Raw genomic sequence first — 16,915 nt, forward strand, 5'->3', positions numbered from 1 at the left:
TTCCTGCTGCCGGGAAGCTGAGCTACATTAAGCAAAGCGAGTTAATCTGTATCCAGAGCATTTTATTAAATCATCAGCCAATTAAATCAGTGGTGCTCTGCCAGCTTGTGTTGCAGCTATGCTCCTGGCCCCTCTGCTGCAGCATAACCTGCAAAGTTGTTCAGCAGTAGCAGTTCCCACAGTTTTATTTGGTGGGCTGTTCTAAGTGAGGGCCACAGTACCGAGGCTTCCAACACCATTGAAGGAAAAACAAGAAGGGGGTTTAGGTTGTCTCGCAATGGGCAGGGCGCTCGTGCAGCCCGGAAGGCCAGCTGTATCCTGGGGTGCATCGAGAGGAGTGTGGCCAGCAAATGAAGAGAGGGGATTCTGCCCCTTTGCCCTGCTGTTGTGAGACCCCACCTTGAACACCGCGTCCAGTTCTGGTGTCTCCGCCGTAAGAGGGACATAGATCTGTTGGAAAGAGTTCAGCGAAGGGCCTCAAACATGGTCCAGGGGTTGGAGCCCCTCTGCTACGAGGACAGGCTGCGGGAGCCGAGTTTGTTCAGTCTTGAAAAGAGAAAACTTTGGGGGGACGTTATTGCTGCCTTCCAATACCTGAAGGGAACCTACAGGAAGGCGGGGGAGGGACTTCTTACAAGAGCGTCCACTGACAGGACGAGGGGAAATGGACGTAAGTTATAGGAAAATAGATTTAGATTGGATCTGAGGAAACAAATCTTCAGTGGCAAGACTCTGGAATAAATTGTCCAGTGAGGTTGTGGATATCCCCTTCCTCAAGGTATTCAAGGCCGGGTTCGATGGGGCCTTGAATAACCTGGTCTAGTGGAGAGGTGTCCCTGCCCGTGGTAGAGAGCTTGGATTAGATGATCTCTAAGGTCCCTTCCAACCTAGGCCATTCTATGATTATATTTGTTCTTTTTCATCTCTTTTTTCTAGGTGTCACAAGGTTTCTTTTCCTTTTCTTGCTCTGAAAGCAATCTGCATATGTCTGGTTTTCCTGAGGGCAGCTTTCTGGTTACCTTGCCTTTGGAGGACAGCAACAGTAGAGCCAGGCCAACACAAAATGCCTTTAAACCTCCTTTCCATCCCTTGCAGCTAAAAGAAACTCCTGCATATCTGTAATTGAATGGCAGCATATGATTTTGTTTGCACACAGGACGCAGCTGCGAAGCAGTATCACCTGTGGAAATGCTGCATACAGAATTTTTTTTTTTTTTTTTTTTGGTAAGCAGTCAATTTAGTGAGGAAACATAACCTTCAGTGAGTTATGTAAATTCAGAAGATTGTACACAAATATCCGAGTGTTTCTTTTAGTTCTAAACTCAGCTGTGACAGTAAAAACAATGCTGCAATACGCTGGTAACTTGTTTGCTGTCACACGTTTGAAGTGTGACACCTCCTCACCTCCTCTCCTCTCTGTGGTTGGGTGCCTTTGGCTGCTGGTATCATTTTCCTGTGTGTCTGCAAAACAAACTTGGGATGGGCTACTTCTCCTAATTCCTCTACCCTATTTCTAACCAAATATAGAAAAAACATGCGTTAGTATAGCTACTGGAAAAGTTGTTCTGTGTTTGCCTGAAAGGATGCGTGTTCATCTTGTAACTGCAATTGCAGCTACTCTATTTATACAGTTTTCTCCATGCATCCTGTTGAAGAGCTGGATTATGGATTTCTTTGTCCTGCCAAAGCTGTTTGTATGTTTTGTCCTGGTTTTTTTTAGTCTCGTTTCATGTGGATTTTAAGGAGAGGGGATTAATAGAGCAGTACGAAAGCTCGTTCGTTTTATGAATGGTGAGTTCTGGCATTTGCTCAGTATGAATGAAGCTTGCAGGACAAAGTGTACGAGCAAACCTGTGTCTTGCTCAACACTATAGGGTGAGAGTAAGTTATTGAAGGTCTGAAACTTGAAGGAAATTACCCAGGAAAAACACCAAACAAGAAAATACAAGGAATTAAAAAAACCCCTGAGTCATTTTTTCTTCCTGTCTTCAGACTGTTTACTATAGGTGAAAAAAACTCCCACCCCACAAACATTCCCCCCCGATCCCATTTGCCCCCAAAGGAAACAAAGAAGGGCCTTTTTTTGAATAAATGTGTTATAACCAAAAAGTGGCAAGACTGATGATGGGTCATACAACGCGGTAATGTCATAGACTGCATAAGGAAAGAGGAATATTACAGCTCAGTAATTCCCTTGACACTAGGGAGAACAATAAACTTGTGAAAGACTTTGCTATTTTAACTCTCTTTGCATGAAGTTCGTGGCTCCAGCAGGAAATGGCCAGTTGATCTTCTCTCTGGTTTCACCACTTACTCCTTCCCCATCTTTATTTATCTTGTGTAGTTTAGAGCAGGAGCACTGGAGGGCCTGCAACCCAATCCTCTTGATATTTTGAAGCACTTCGTAAATTAACATTTTGTAAAACCAGCATGTGGGGGAGTGCCCTTGTGGACACTGTGCTTTGTTGAATGAGAAGTGCTGTGTTTTTGGAAGCTTGGTTTTATTTCTGAATAAATAGAAGGAAGCGATGCAGCCCGGTGAGGGGAGTGGATGTGTGGTCCTTCCAGGAAATCCCCGGATTTCTTTAAATTCCTCTACAGCTTGTGAGTTATTTGTCTAAAGAGTGAAGATGTGAGGCTGTTAAGGCAGGTTCTCCCACTGTGGGTATATTTATTTGTGACAATGTTACAGTACAAAAAAATTTCTCTTTATAGCTTGTTCTCTCACAGGTAGCGCACACAAATAGTGCTTCTCTAATTTCTGTGCTGTATGTGTAGTCTGGACTACCTGGTGCAGTGTTACTCCAGAGCCTTGAAGTCACAGAGTTTTTTCCTTTCAAGGACTGAATCGTTAAAACCAGCGTTACAGGCTGGTTTTGTAGAAAGTAAATGGTTGCATTTAAAAAATACAAATAATAATAACAGAAAAATCCTCCTTTGCCTTTCAGCCTGACAATGCTTAATGATCCCCCTTACAGCTGGAAAGCCATCCCACTTTCTCTGCATTTCTCCTTATTTTTTCAAATGCTTTCCATGCGATCTGTAACTTCATCAGATTTTTCATGTGTTTTTTGGCTGTTCTTTCGGGCCCACAACCACAAGCACTTTATGGCTAAGATTTTTTTTTTTCTTTTTCTGTACAGCTGGGAGTGCATGGTTAAAGCTTTGCATATACATGTCATGGTTTCTAAATGAAATGCTAAAATGAAAAAAAAACAAAACAAAAAAGGTCAAGTGCTGCCATTCAGGTAAGGTTCAGCAAAGCTTGAAATTGAAGTATGCCTCAAGCTGAAGTTTAACTAAAAAAAAAAAAACCACTTAAAACTGAACTTGGAAACCTTGAAAAAAACTCAAACACTTCAAACTGAAGCATACTTAGTGTGTGAGGGAGCGGGAAGGGGATAGGTTGGCTTTCTCAGACATGCCACATGGATTAAATGACCCCATCCCCTTGCTAATTGTAGCTCTGGCTGTTGGTGAGAGTGGTCATTCTTGTTTCTGCCCACCCTGTAACTCTCCTTTCTGACAATAACAGGCTACTCTGAGGCTGAGGTAGTGGAAGCGGCCTGATGTTTTCTTGTTAGATACTCCTGGATGGTTGGTGGAGCTGAGCAGCCAGGAGGGGAGCTGGCGTTTGATGTGAGCCTGCTGCCAAAATGAACAGACCTGAATGAGGCGTGATGAGAAAATCAAAAAGCCATTTTGACTGCTCCTACCTATATGCTGTTCAAAGACCTTCAGCATCACTCCCCGTGCACAGGCTGGGTCCATCTGGAGCAACATTGGCATCACTTTCAGATTTGGCCTCAAGATACATACTTTGCCTGGGATGCCTCAAAGAAATAAGCCAACTAATTAAGGTTAAATTAAACGGTAGCTGGGAGTAGTGAATGAAGAGGATATATTGCTTGGTGTTTATATCGCTTCCCACTGCCTGTGCTTGTATGTAAACTCCTCAGAGTAGAAACTTTGTTTGCATTGACATTTTTACAGCACGTAACCAATGGAGCCCTAGTCCTGGCTGAGGTTTTGGGAACCACTGTAAAACAAATCAGTGCCTCTCTGTTCTCTTTCCATGTCAGATACTACCATATCCAAAGAAATTAAGCATAGTCATCTGTCCTCTTCTATGCAATTTTTTAGAAAATAGCACTGAAGACCTCTAGAAGAGACTTTAATGCAACTCACTGTATTAGTTCTTTAATGCTTAACAGAGCAGAGAGGTATCTTTCCTGTTCTGAGAAGGCTTCAGTAGCTTTTGATTTTACTGGCCCATGTAGATCTTTATAATGCCTAAAACCTCTGTTGCTTTTAAGAGCTTCAACCTGGGCTTCTCTTTCATGTCCTACTTTCAAATTTGCCAACGCAAGGGATTTCACAGTGTTATCCTAAGGGGGAAAAATCTAATACAGCTCCAGAAACATTGCAAGGTAAGTGTCTGGGTGTCTGTAGAGCATGTGATAAACTTCCCAGACATTGAAAATCAAAAGATTCAGCTATTTGCAAGTAATAAAATGAAGGTTTTAAGTGCAGGGAACTGCTAACTGGAGCAGAATCTTTTGGCTGCCATGAGAGGGCCCGTAGTGTGACTGGGCAAGAGAGGTGGGATTTATATTTGCCTATTTTTGTTAGTTTGGCTTTCAAAGCAGTTCACGTGCAATCCAGGTCCTGATCTCACAGTACGGCCAGGTATTTGTACTGCAGTCTGCAGTACCTCATAGAGCACGTGCTACCTGCTCAAAAAAGATAAGAGTTGATGAAGGCATCAACTTGAAGGATGTGCTCCTTTAATACAGGGGAAAACAGAGTTTTCCTTTCCTTCCTTCCTTCCCTCCCTTATTGTTACACTTAGTCTGACTTACTAATTGATTATATTAGGGTCCTTACGAATCTTGGTTTCATTTTGACCAGTATGGTCTTTAGTTTTTCTTACTCTATAAAAGTTTATTTTTAAAGTTTTTTAGGGGCCACTCCCTGCCTTGCACTCTGGTTGGAGAAATTCACTTGTCTAGAACCCTAAATTTAGTCCTTTGCTGACGCAGAGCAGTCATTCAGGCTTATCTGTCGCTCAGTTTTTCTCATACGTTTTTGCCAAAGCACTTCCTAACAAGATAAAATATCTTCCAAACCTGCCTGTCTGCTTGCAAGCTAAGTTTGCATCCTTTGAAAAATTGAACTGATGTGTGCATTAGGAAATGAGAAGTAATTTTAAGGTACTGATGTAAGGGTCAACTAGAAAGATAAAAGGGGGGGGAAATCTTCCTGCAGGAAGTATTTCCAAGATTTTTCTTTTCTTATTTGACAAGACTAGATGTTAAACAGTGCTGCCTTATTTCACTGCTGCTGCTATGCACTTCTCTTGACAAAGAAACCAAACAAAACCTGTCATGAGTTGGAATTCACAGGCCTCCCCTTTTCTCCTTGATGAGGTGTCAGTATTCTTCATTCCTTACACATCAAGTATTTACTTCGTCTGGACTCTTACTTGTGCTTTCATTACAGCCGAAACCAGCTCTACCACAGGCAGAGGTTACCCAGCAAAAGTTTTTAAGGCCAACCCATCCTTTGCTGATCTGTACACATCTTCCTCTGCTTTCTCGTTTCTCTGTCTGCTAGCAGGCATCTGCTAGGAAGGCGATGGAGCAGAACAAAATGGTCCACGCTTCCATCAGATGGCAGAGATCAGAGGATGTCACCTCACTTTATTCGTCATGTTACAGGAACCTAAATGCTCTTAGGGCATGCTCCTCTGCAGCTGATGCTTTGTGCAGATCTTTGGTATCTTCAGGCAGCCTGCCTGAGCTAGACAGCACAGGGAAGCTTTTTACTGTTCTCTGCCAATGGTTGACTGTTCCTCTTGTCTGCTCCATATAAAATCAGTGATGAAAAACTTCATCAGTTTGGTGGGGCAACATTTGCACGTTCGGACTTTCAGCTAATATGTCTGATGTAACAAGAATGATGCGTGAGCTAACAGCTTCTCACCTGGGATAAACCTGACAGAGTAGACCTTGTGGTAGAGCGCATGAGCTCTGGTGTCTCCTTTCTGTAAAGGTGTGCTGGGTGCTGGTGGCAGGTGCTAAAATGGCATCTCGTGCAAAAATTGTGAAAGCAGGGAGGGGGCTGGCAGTCCTGTGGCACTGCAGTCTGAATGTCAAATAACCGCTTGTTGTGGTGTAATACAGGTCCTTCCATGGCTTTGCTGAAAAGGGTGAATGGAAGCATCAGTGAAGCAATCAGTAAGGAAGGAGACAAAAGGTCCAGCTTAGATATCTGATTGCTCCTGTCAGCACCTCTCAGCTTCTCAAACCCACATCAGACATCACAGTCTAGATCCTGCTTTTGGGATTAGGTGCATGCCCCAGTCTTGCACTTAGTGCTTCCCTCCTTATTTCACGGTGCTTTGGATGGGACTTTTTAGCAAGCGTTGGCTTGATGACTGGGTAGAGCAAACAAAGTGGAGCAGGAGGGATGAGGTGATGGAGAGAGCGCTCTGCTGGGTGAGGGAAGCTCTTGGGTACCCTGGGTTTTGCCCAAGTGAAGAAAACAGCACTGGTTGAAATCCAGTGTGAAGGGTGGAGGAGTTTGAGTATGTTAGAATAACTTCCTTTTCTCAGAGCAAACTTCTGAGAAACTGAAATAGGTGATAAAGTTTAAAAAAACCCCAACAACTAATTATTTGGAGTGGATTTCCTTTAACTTGCACCTTATCCAGTAGAAGGCTAGTAGTAATATTGCTAGTGTGGAATGATGGCTGAATTTGGGGGATAAGGAGTAATCCTAATAGTTGATAGATACACAGAAGTATAGATTCTTTGTTGTGGAAGGTGTATGACACTATCTGTTGTCAGCAAAAAGAAAAGTTGTTCATTTATTTGTCAAGACTTGGAAGGATGGGATAAGAAAGTGATGCTTTATATTAATTCCCTTTAAATGACTACCAAGACACAACTGTTTGGATTCTGTGCTGTAATTCTTTTTAAAAACTCAAATCCAAATGCTACTAAATTGTTGTGTTAGATTGCAGATCTTAATTTTGCTTCCTGAAGGAACTGGTCCATTGCAATGAGACTTTGTAACGATGACGTGAACTTAAAAGGAAGTTCTTCCAGCCATGATTTAATTTCCGGAAGATACAATAAGCAGTCTTGGCTGGGTAATGTTTTTGTACCCCTGCTCAAGATGCCCAGGTTCAAAATAGGAGAGGGAGGGTCTGGTAGGTCGTGAGGGAGACTGGCAGGTGAATTTTTTTGGTTTTATTTTTTGCTTTTGAGTCCTTGGTATGACTGGAATAGCAGGAGCATGTTGCAGGGCACTAGTGAGGATTGCTTGCAGAGCTGTTTTTGGAGCTCACCTGCTGAATGACAGCTATTGCTACTAGTCCCCCAGTTTTTGTAAGCCAGCCTGTGTAAGAGCTGAAATCATATTGAAAACTATCAAGCGTAATGATTTTGAAGCATTCTTGCTGTTGGAAGGGAATCTTGAGGTTGGAAGTAGGTATGAATTGAACTAGATTTAAAACTGTTGCAAAATATTTGTCTGTCCGCTGGCTGCCTTGGAGGACCTTTTGCAGAGGGACTGTGTTTTGATGAGCAAACTTGGCAGGTAGCTCAGGCGTTTTAAAGCAAACGTTACAAAAATGCTCCTTTTTAAAATAAGGAGAGCATATGAGGGAGCACGGAGAGCTGGAATCAGCTAAGAAAACTTAGGCTGTGGTTTAATTTCTGTCTCACTAAAGGCAAACTGTGGGATTTGGAAAGGAATGAAGTATGAACAAGATCCTGTGTTTTTGTGTGTGAAAAGCAGAGTGGTATTTCATCTCTTTTTTTAAAGGGTTTGAAATATTTGCAGAGCATTACCAGTACTGCAGACAGCAGAAATTCCATTTTTAATTGTTTTGCATTCTTTCATCTTAGGATCCTGGACTGGTTAATACACACATGAAATGAAAACCTACAGCTTTTGTTTAGAGTGAATATTTTCTACTGCAGTGGAGATACCAATGCAAGTGAAATTTTGGTTCATCTGATTCAAAGCTTGACACGGATAACTTTCACCAGGTTATACAGAAATTCTGGGAGCAGACCTGAAAGAGGAAAGCTCCTTGACTAAAATCACCTGGATAGGATGAGTGATGGTAGTTTTTGACTGCGGAAAATGCTGATGCAGAATTGTGAGCATCATCTATTCTGGAAGCTTTCCCTCAGTTGTGCAAGAAGCATCCCTGATACTTTGATTTTTATGTAGCTTTGAAGTGTTTCTTGACCAAACAGTCCAGTGGAAGGAGAGCAGATATGGCTCCAAATTAGCTTGGACAAGGTAGTATTTGTCACCTCCAGCAGCAGAGAGAACTACAAATCTTTACAAACATTTTGTTTGTGTGGGAGGGGGAGAATTTGTGGACAGATAGCAGTAAAGGATTGTTCATTGTTGTAAAAAGCACATCTGAAGTGAGGGTTGCTAGGAGGGAAGGTGAACTGAGGTGGGTGTGAAGAGGAAGCGGATTTCACTTGGAGTATCTTCAGTGCCAGTGTTCCTGGTGGCTCAGATGAAGAGTGCTTTGCTCCATCAATCATTTCAGAGTTGCCTTTGTTTTATGGGAGCATGCATATTTTTTAAAAAAATAAATAATAAAAATTAACAGATCCTTGTTGATTTGAAAGAAAGAAAATAGAAAATAGTCATGTAAAAGTGAGTGTTGGAAAAAGTTTGGATGCTCGAACAGCTTATGACAAAGTGCTGAAGTTCTATGAAAAATATCTTAAACTTAACTTTTCTCTTTTGTTACAGTGTTCTGAGGTCATGAAACTTAATCCACAGCAAGCTCCGTTATATGTGAGTACAAAATATAATTTCTTTTTTTTCTCTCCTACTGTTCACACAAAATGCTTCCCACCTCCCTGGAAATGCTGCTCCTTTTTTCTTTGCTCCCAAAAGATTTTATTTGTTATTTTTAATACATCAGTCATTATTATTAACGCATCAGTTGAAAATGCTCAGTGGTAACACTCAAGTAAGTCACAGAGCTCCTCTGCCTTTCCAGCAATCAATTTAAAAAAAAAGTTTTGAAATGTAGTGCTGTCAGTGTGCAGGCATACCCCTGCTTTTCTTTTTTTTCCCCTCCCAAAAGTGTGCTTCAGTGCACAGCTGTGCCCTTGTGACTCCTGAGGTGTTGAGAGGCTGTAAGAAGAAATGGCTTGCGTGGAAAACAGGACATCCCGGGCTGTGCGGTGCTTGCCCACTGTGATAATGTTTTTCTGGTCAGAGTTTTAAACGTGGCAGGGAGGAACTGGAGGCAGCGAAGGGCTCAGCTGTGCCGCGCCTGCTGCGGCAGGGGACGGGTTTCGTCAGCCTCCTGGAAGCTTGTAACCTCGACGGCTGCATTCATAAGGACCGAGCTTCCTCTCGCTCCTGAATAGCAGCTTTGTTGCAGGACGCAGGGACCGTCAGATTCGCCCCACGTTTGTCGGGGTGTGCTTGTGCCTCTTAAGCTTGTGCCAAAGCTGCCAGCCGGGTTCGTAACCATTTACTTTCCGTACGGCCTCGGAGCAGGGTTCGTGGATGTGCTTACGGACCTGCCCACAGGCCTTGCTAATGGGCTTAGAGCTGAATGCAAAGATGGAAAATTTGGAGGGAAAATTGCTCCCAAATGGGGCTTTTAACTGGAAGGAAGGAGAAATCATCAGGGCTTGTGATAGGCTTGTGTCTTGGAAAGTGTTGTGTGTTGTAAATAATGGATCATACTGACCTTTAATACTGTGGAAGCTTTTAAATTTTGCCTACTTGTAAGAAGCAGCTGGAAGTTTGTATTGGAATTTGTTCTCTGCGTAATGTATTAAGCTCTGTGCTTGAAGCAAGATTAAAACATTATGTAGTGTGACCTGACTTTGAGAGAATGGCTTTACTAGTGTACACCGGCATATTCTGTATTTTCAAAGTAAGTGTTGCCTGAATTTTATTAAATCGCAAGCCTACTAAATGCACCTTGACTTTGAAGAAGCTGAATTTAAACTTAAGACACATTAAAAAAGGATGAAGCTTATGTGCAAATACATGGTATCACTGCTGTGGTAGAAACATGTGAATGGTAGAAAGCAGGATAAAATTATCCGTATGTCTTTTGAACAGTGTGTGACTTAGCTAATCTGGAGGCTTTGCTTTGCTAGTCTTATCTTCTGACTTGGTTTATTTTCCCACCGTTTTGTGGGAGTTTGTATTTAATATGTAATGCTGGAGTGATATACTTTAAAGTCCTCATGGCCACGTGATTGGAAGGAGGACTGGGCTGAGGTCACACGTAGTCCAGTGTAAAAATGGTTCTGTGGCACTTGGTACAGGCTTGCTTTGCAATGCTAATGAGTTGACAATGAGATTATTAATACATCAGTGACTCCCTTTCCTCTCTTCCTCCTCTTCTTCCCCTGTCTGGGTGTATGTGCAAATTGGCTCCCTTTCAACACAAAATTTTATTAGCTTAAGGAAGAGGCAAGAGGGGGACAAAGAAAAACTCAAGGACCTTGAAAATTCATTATTTAGTCTTCCTGTTTGCTCTTGCTATAAATACTTTGTACATTTTAGGATCAGCTTTGTTTCCCAAGTGTTGTTAATTTCCAGTTAAGCTCATCTGAGAGTTGTTAGGTGTAAGCAGAACATAAAGAAAAATGTATCTTCCTGGTATTTTTATTTTTCAAAAGGCAGACACATCAGTCTTGTGGCTTCGCCATCAGTAAGTGAATACCAAACCTCACCGGGTTCCTTCTTCAAAGTGATGTCAACTCTGTTTTCTGCTAATAGGCTCCTTGAGCTTATTTTCAAATAACTGAGAACAGTATCTTGTGAATTTCTCCATAAGAAATTTCTGCAAATTACTGGAAATAACAGGTGATACAGACATGTCAAGGGATCTCGTACATTTGTCTACTCTCAGGAAAAATCGCTTCCACCAAATTTTACCTTTTTGTTCTTGACATCCGTGTGTTGCATCTTTTAAAATACTCTTCTTTTAAGCAAGTAACTTAGATCCAAGATGACATAATTTTGGTTTGAGGTTTGTTTGGTGGGTTGGGTTTGTTTTTGGTTTTTGTTTTTTTTTCCAGTTCTTGCATAAGTTTCACCCTGAAAGCTCCATTTGGTAGTTGTTTTTATCAATATTATTGAGCTCCTTTTAGGAAGAGAAAGTAAAAAATGACATCTCCAGTTCAGTTCCTGGAAGCTAATTAGAGAGCTAGAGCACATTTTATCCCATCTGATAATTACCAGGTTGCCCGGATGAAAACCTTGCAATTATGAAAAGTGTCTTGGGAACCTGAGCTGTCTGGTGTGTCGGGACCGAAGTGTTGCGGGTGATGGAAAAGATGTTACTTCCACATACACACTGATGGAGGGACAGAGATTCTGTATTAGTCGTGTCAGTTTGCAGAAAATCAGAGAAGACCACCTGCTGCGATCTTCTTGGTACTTCCTTTTGGTTGCTTGGCCTCTTATTTGCTGCTTCTCTAAACATCAGCTGTGCTGCCTCTGCAGAGCTTGTGACCCCGGGAGGTCACAGCCTGTAGCAACCTGGACTTTGTAAGTGTGAAGATTAAGACAGAAGGTGGAAAACCCATCCTGTAATAATAATCAGTGTCGTGATTAAATAAGCCTGTCCGATTTAAGTGTTGCCTGAGTATTTACTGGCTAATGAGGCCGCCAGGAACTGGAGTGGAGCCTGACATTGCTGCAGGTTTGGGCTGGGCTGAGAACTCAGCCTTTCCTCTGCAAACAGCCGGCCCTGACGTGGTCACTTGGAGTGTCGTGTCCCTCACCCGGAGCTGCTGGGTACCTGCCCTTTGCCGCTTAACGAGAACTCTTGGCCCCGGAGCTTGGTGCCGCTCAGAGCAGCGCAGTCATGAGGCAGAAGATCTCGTGCCAGGAGAGATAGGACAGCGAAGCGTTCCTCAATATAGCGCGGGGAAGGTTCACCTTGGTGTGATACTGGTGCTTAAACAAGCAGCTATCCCATCTGTGGTGTTGTCAGCACGTAATTGCCTTTGCGAAGTAGCACTGCCTTTTAGAGTCTGGCTTAATATTGCGGTGTGAAGTTGAAATAAAGATGCTTACACCCACTTTCCTCCTTCCTCGGTGAGGTACTAACGTAGCTGCTGCCTTGCTGCCAGCAGTGATGTTCTGAAGAGGTGGGGTAGCAGAGTGGGCAAGCCATCGACAAGGGCTTCTGTGGTTCGTGTAGTGTGATGGTGAAGGTTCAGTTTCTCCATTTGACAGCAGTTGTCTTAAACCTTGTGATACAAACCTGACTTCAGTGCAGAGGGGGTCTCTGGAGCCATCATCAGCCTAAAATGGGGAGGATTTTATCAGGGAATGAGTTTTATCTCCCAGCTTTTTCACTAGCACAGGTCAAGGCTACAGAAAACAACTGTCACGTGGCTGCGTTGGGTGTCTGATTTCTGCTGCTGCTGTTCTCATGGGCTGTTTTCTTCCCAGCGTATAATTATATGGATCATACTTTACATAGTCTTTGGTGCAACTGTGGATATTCTGTGGAGAAGGGACTCTGTAATAAAGTCCTTGAGATGCATTGGTTTCTTCAGGTACATTTTACTGCAGGATGTGCAAAAAATGTCTGTGTGACTGGGCAGTCCTTTGGTTTCTCCCTCACACTAGTCGGGAACATCTCTGTTCATGCACAGATGTAAATCTGAAACTGGCTTTACCCACACCCGTGTTGTATTTCAGTGCTGTCCCATTGATACGGGAGCTCTTACTTGGCACAGTGTAGTGGATGAAGGACAGTGTTTCAAACCTTGTTTTTGATCTTCCTGGGGCTTCATGCGCGGCAAGCCTGGGCTCTCGAACCTGAAGGACCAAATAGTTCCATTTGCTGGCAGGGCTGGGGTGGAACAGTCGTCTTGCAGAATTCTTTGGTTGCTGGGAGGTGGGAAGTCAGGGGCTTCAGTTTTGCTGCATATGACCTTGCTGATCATTACATTTTAATGGAGTTGTATCCCAAAATTTCAAACTTCAAAATCAAATTTTCTACTTCAGTATTTTAAGGTACTTCCTAGCTATTGTCAGTGTGATATTGGACTGTCCAGAGTATGCAGATGGAAAAAAAGAGTTAACAATGCTCTAAACAACAGAGGTGTATTATTAGGTGACCTTTCTATTGTTGTCATTCATAAAGTCCTCTGTTTATAAATGAAATAATATTTAAATTAGATGCTTAGGTTAAACTCAACCGTTGCTAACCTCTAGGCAAGAGAAAGGAAATGGGAAGGAGCTATGTAGAAGTGAAGTGTTGATCTTTTATAAATGTTGCCATTAACTGAGAGTCCAGCAGAGTATTCCTGTGCTGGTTTTGGCTGGGGTACAGTCAGTCTGCTTCATAGTAGCTGGTATGGGGCTGTGTTTTGGATTTGTGCTGGAAACAGTGTTGATAACGCAGGGATGTTTTCGTTCTTGCTGAGGGGAATTCCCCCGTCAAGGCCTTTCCCGCTCCTCACCCTGCCCCACTGAGGAGGCTGGGGGGAGGCACAAGGGGTTGGGAGGGGGCACAGCCGGGACAGCTGCCCCTGACTGACCGAAGGGATGTTCCAGCCCATATGGCATCGTGCTCAGCAAGAAAATTAGAGGCGGGGTTGGTGAGGGCGGGACACTGCGCAGGGCCTGGCTGGGCATCGGTCACAGAAACACGGAGAATGTTGGGGGTTGGAAGGGACCTCAAAAGATCATCTAGTCCACCCCCCCTGCCAGAGCAGGATCCCCCAGGGGTCAGTTGGTCACAAGCAATTGTTTTCACGTGCATCACTTGTCTGTCTCGGAGTTTATTCTCTCTTCGGTGTTTTGCTTTTCATTACAATTTCTTATTATTTTCTTTCATTTCAGTTATTAAATTTTCTCAACCCCCGAGTTCTCACTTTTACCCTTCCAGTTCTTTTCCCCACATCCTGCTGGAGTGGGCGAGAGGCTATGTAGCGCTGAGTTGCCAAAATTTCAGCAGGGGATTTAATTGCAAAAGGATCGAGGATCACAAGCTGCGTCCATATTTCAAACCAAACTGTAATAAATACAGAATTCATGTGAATGAGTAGTCAGGGACGAGTCTTCAGCTGCATAAAATGTCCTGAAAGAATCTTACTTTAACAGTGACCTGCAGGGCTTCTGATTTCAGCCTCTGCTAACTATAGGATCTTGGTAACGTTATTGATCATTCTTCTAACCCAGTTGTGTCCCCTGTCACTCTGAAATCAATGTGGTTGTTTTGTTTTGTTTTGTTTTTTTTCCTTTTTTTTAAAAGAAGAATAACCTGAGAACATTATAGGGTATGAATGTGTTGGGAAAGGCTTGGGGTGACATACAGGGGTTGAGCTGGGAAGCATTAAGTGACATCTTCTTTTGATTACTACCAAGGCTACAACCTTAGATCTGCCTTTAAGATGGGAATGTTTTTTTTTCTCCCCGGTGATAATGATCAGTGGGTGTGAAATGGAAAAGATTAGCAGCTGGAGAAGGGTGAGGTATTGCTGCAAACTTTTTTCCTTTTTCCTTTTTGATTAAAAGGAACCAACTTGTTTTAAATCACAGCAGTCGTCCTCTGCGTGGTTTGTCTAAGGTGTGCCCACGTTATTTGGAGTGACAAACTCAAGTGTCATAACTGGTGATTGCATGGGAGGGCAAACACTTAATTGATAAAAATGCTCCCACTGACTTTGGTCTTTAATCAAGTCTGAGGATGGAGTCTCTTGTATAAACTGCCACTTAGGAGCTGCAGAGTTTCTCAAGGAGAGTTTTGATAGAGATGAGAGCTCCCACTTCCAAGTCTCACAGCTTAATGAAGTAGGAACTTCAAAAGCCTCGGAGAATGCATTGACCCTCTCTTAATGTAACCTGGGGTTTGGGTACAGTAGGTCCTCTCTTCTGTTAATGAATGAACTACTCCTTTAGGTTTTCCGGTGTATCTTGTTTTAATCTAAAATGGGAAGAAAAGGATTATGCTTCTAATGTTTTTCTCACTTGCATATTTCACTTAGGGTGATGCCCTGTTAACGTGCACTGAGTGTTCCTGAGAAGAACAATTGCAATAACCTCTGATGTTGACATTTTAAGAAAAGAACCACCCTCTTTAAAATAAATATTAAAAGATTAAAGAAAAAAATTCACAATACAGAGAGCTTGAGGCTTGTGGCAGCAGCCAGGTGCCGTGTGGCTCCCTGTGTCCATGAGCACGGCAAGGTGCTGGGCGGGCACGCCTGCCCGGCTGAAACCATGCCGGGTGTGACTTGTGTGCTGTTGTGTGCGAGATAACTGATGATCTTCGGAAATGTGGGGTGAAGGGACAGAAGAACAAAATGAAACACCTTTTTAATCCTATGGTAAAATACTGTCATGAGGTTGGCAGCTGTGGTTTAGTTACTTTTCTACTAATGATGAAGTTGTTCGCTTAGTGGCATCTATGATGACAAAGGCCACCGGGATGCCTGAATATCTGAGATCAGTCCAGCAGAAAAAGTAGAACATACCTTGCATGCTTTTGATGTGGGAATTTCTCACGAAAATCACTGTACAGAAACTCTGTCTTACTTTCTCTGAAGGTCTTTAGGCAAGAGGGGAACCAGCCTTGATGTTTAGTTTGGCTCTGGTGAGAGGATCTGATAAACTTCTTGTCTTTTATTTGTTGGGTATTTGATTTCTTCTTAATGACAAACTAGTTCTTTGCCCCACCTTCAATTGTCTTTGAATTATGAATGAGTGGAAGGCCTCTGAGCACCTTTTACAAATAAAACGCTTGTGGAAGAACCTGCTTGTTGCTTGATTGTAAGAAAGTCGGGGCGCCTGAATAAAGTGACTTTTTGAGAGTACCTTGCGACTTGTCTGCTCCTGCTTTCATTCCACAGGCAAAAGAATTTCCTCACTAAACTGTACCTGACCTCACCTTTTAAGTTTTTTGTCACTTAGGTCCTTGATCCAGATTCTTTTCGGCTTCTGCTTCCCATATTCTGGTCTATATCATGCCAGAAGCCATTCCTTCTGTGGCACTGGGTGCCTGGCAGCTGCCAGCTGAGCTCGGTGCCATCCTCTGGCAAGCTGCCTGCTGCTTCTCGCTTCCCAGGGACCCAAATGAAGACTTTGGGTTGCACAGTTTGGTTATCATGAGGCTCTTTGCTTGGCTTGCTCCTCATAGGCGAGGTGTTCACTAGCTCCCAAGATCTGTGCGATGGGAGTACAGAAATCCTTGTGAAATGCTCACTTCGGTGCATTTACTGGAGGCAGCTTTGGCTGGAGAAGTCAGAAGCAGCTGCCTGTCAGCATCACCTTCCTCCAGGATAAGCCGTTGAGTAAATTGCACCTCAGAGGCCCTTTCTCGACTCTTCTTCCATATTATCTGAAACAAAATGCTGGTGACTTGGGTTCAAAGCCCTCCTCCCATAATCTATTTGATCTTTTCTTCTGTGATCCTGTCTTGTGGATATGTATATGCTGGTAAACAATAAATCGTCTAATTTAGTGTCTGGAGTACTTGTCTGAAATTCTGCCCTCAACTCACCACTACCTTGCAGCATTATGTGGGAACTTGAAATAATACACCTTCCAGAATAAAAATGGTGCAGCAGGCACAGGGTAGAGGTGGGACAGCCGAGGAGACAGCGATCTCGTCTTTAGGGGAGATGTTAGGCTGTTTGAGCCTGTTTTCCGAAACTGCAAGAGGAATCCTTATATGGTAACACTAAGAGTTTTATTAAATCTGGGTGAAATTATGCATGACTTGGGCTCTGAATTCAGGGTTCTTGGTTTCTTGAGGTAGCTGGTGAGCTGGTTAATAGCTGGAAAGATGCTAAGAGATCGTGTCCCATTCCCAGTGCTGGCTGACTTGCCCGCCCCCCCCCCCCCCCCCCCCGGAGGACAGAACACAAGTCCAGCA

The sequence above is a fragment of the Apaloderma vittatum genome, unplaced genomic scaffold (genome assembly GCF_000703405.1).
Source record: "Apaloderma vittatum isolate BGI_N311 unplaced genomic scaffold, ASM70340v1 scaffold5826, whole genome shotgun sequence".
Taxonomy (NCBI): Eukaryota; Metazoa; Chordata; class Aves; order Trogoniformes; family Trogonidae; genus Apaloderma; species Apaloderma vittatum.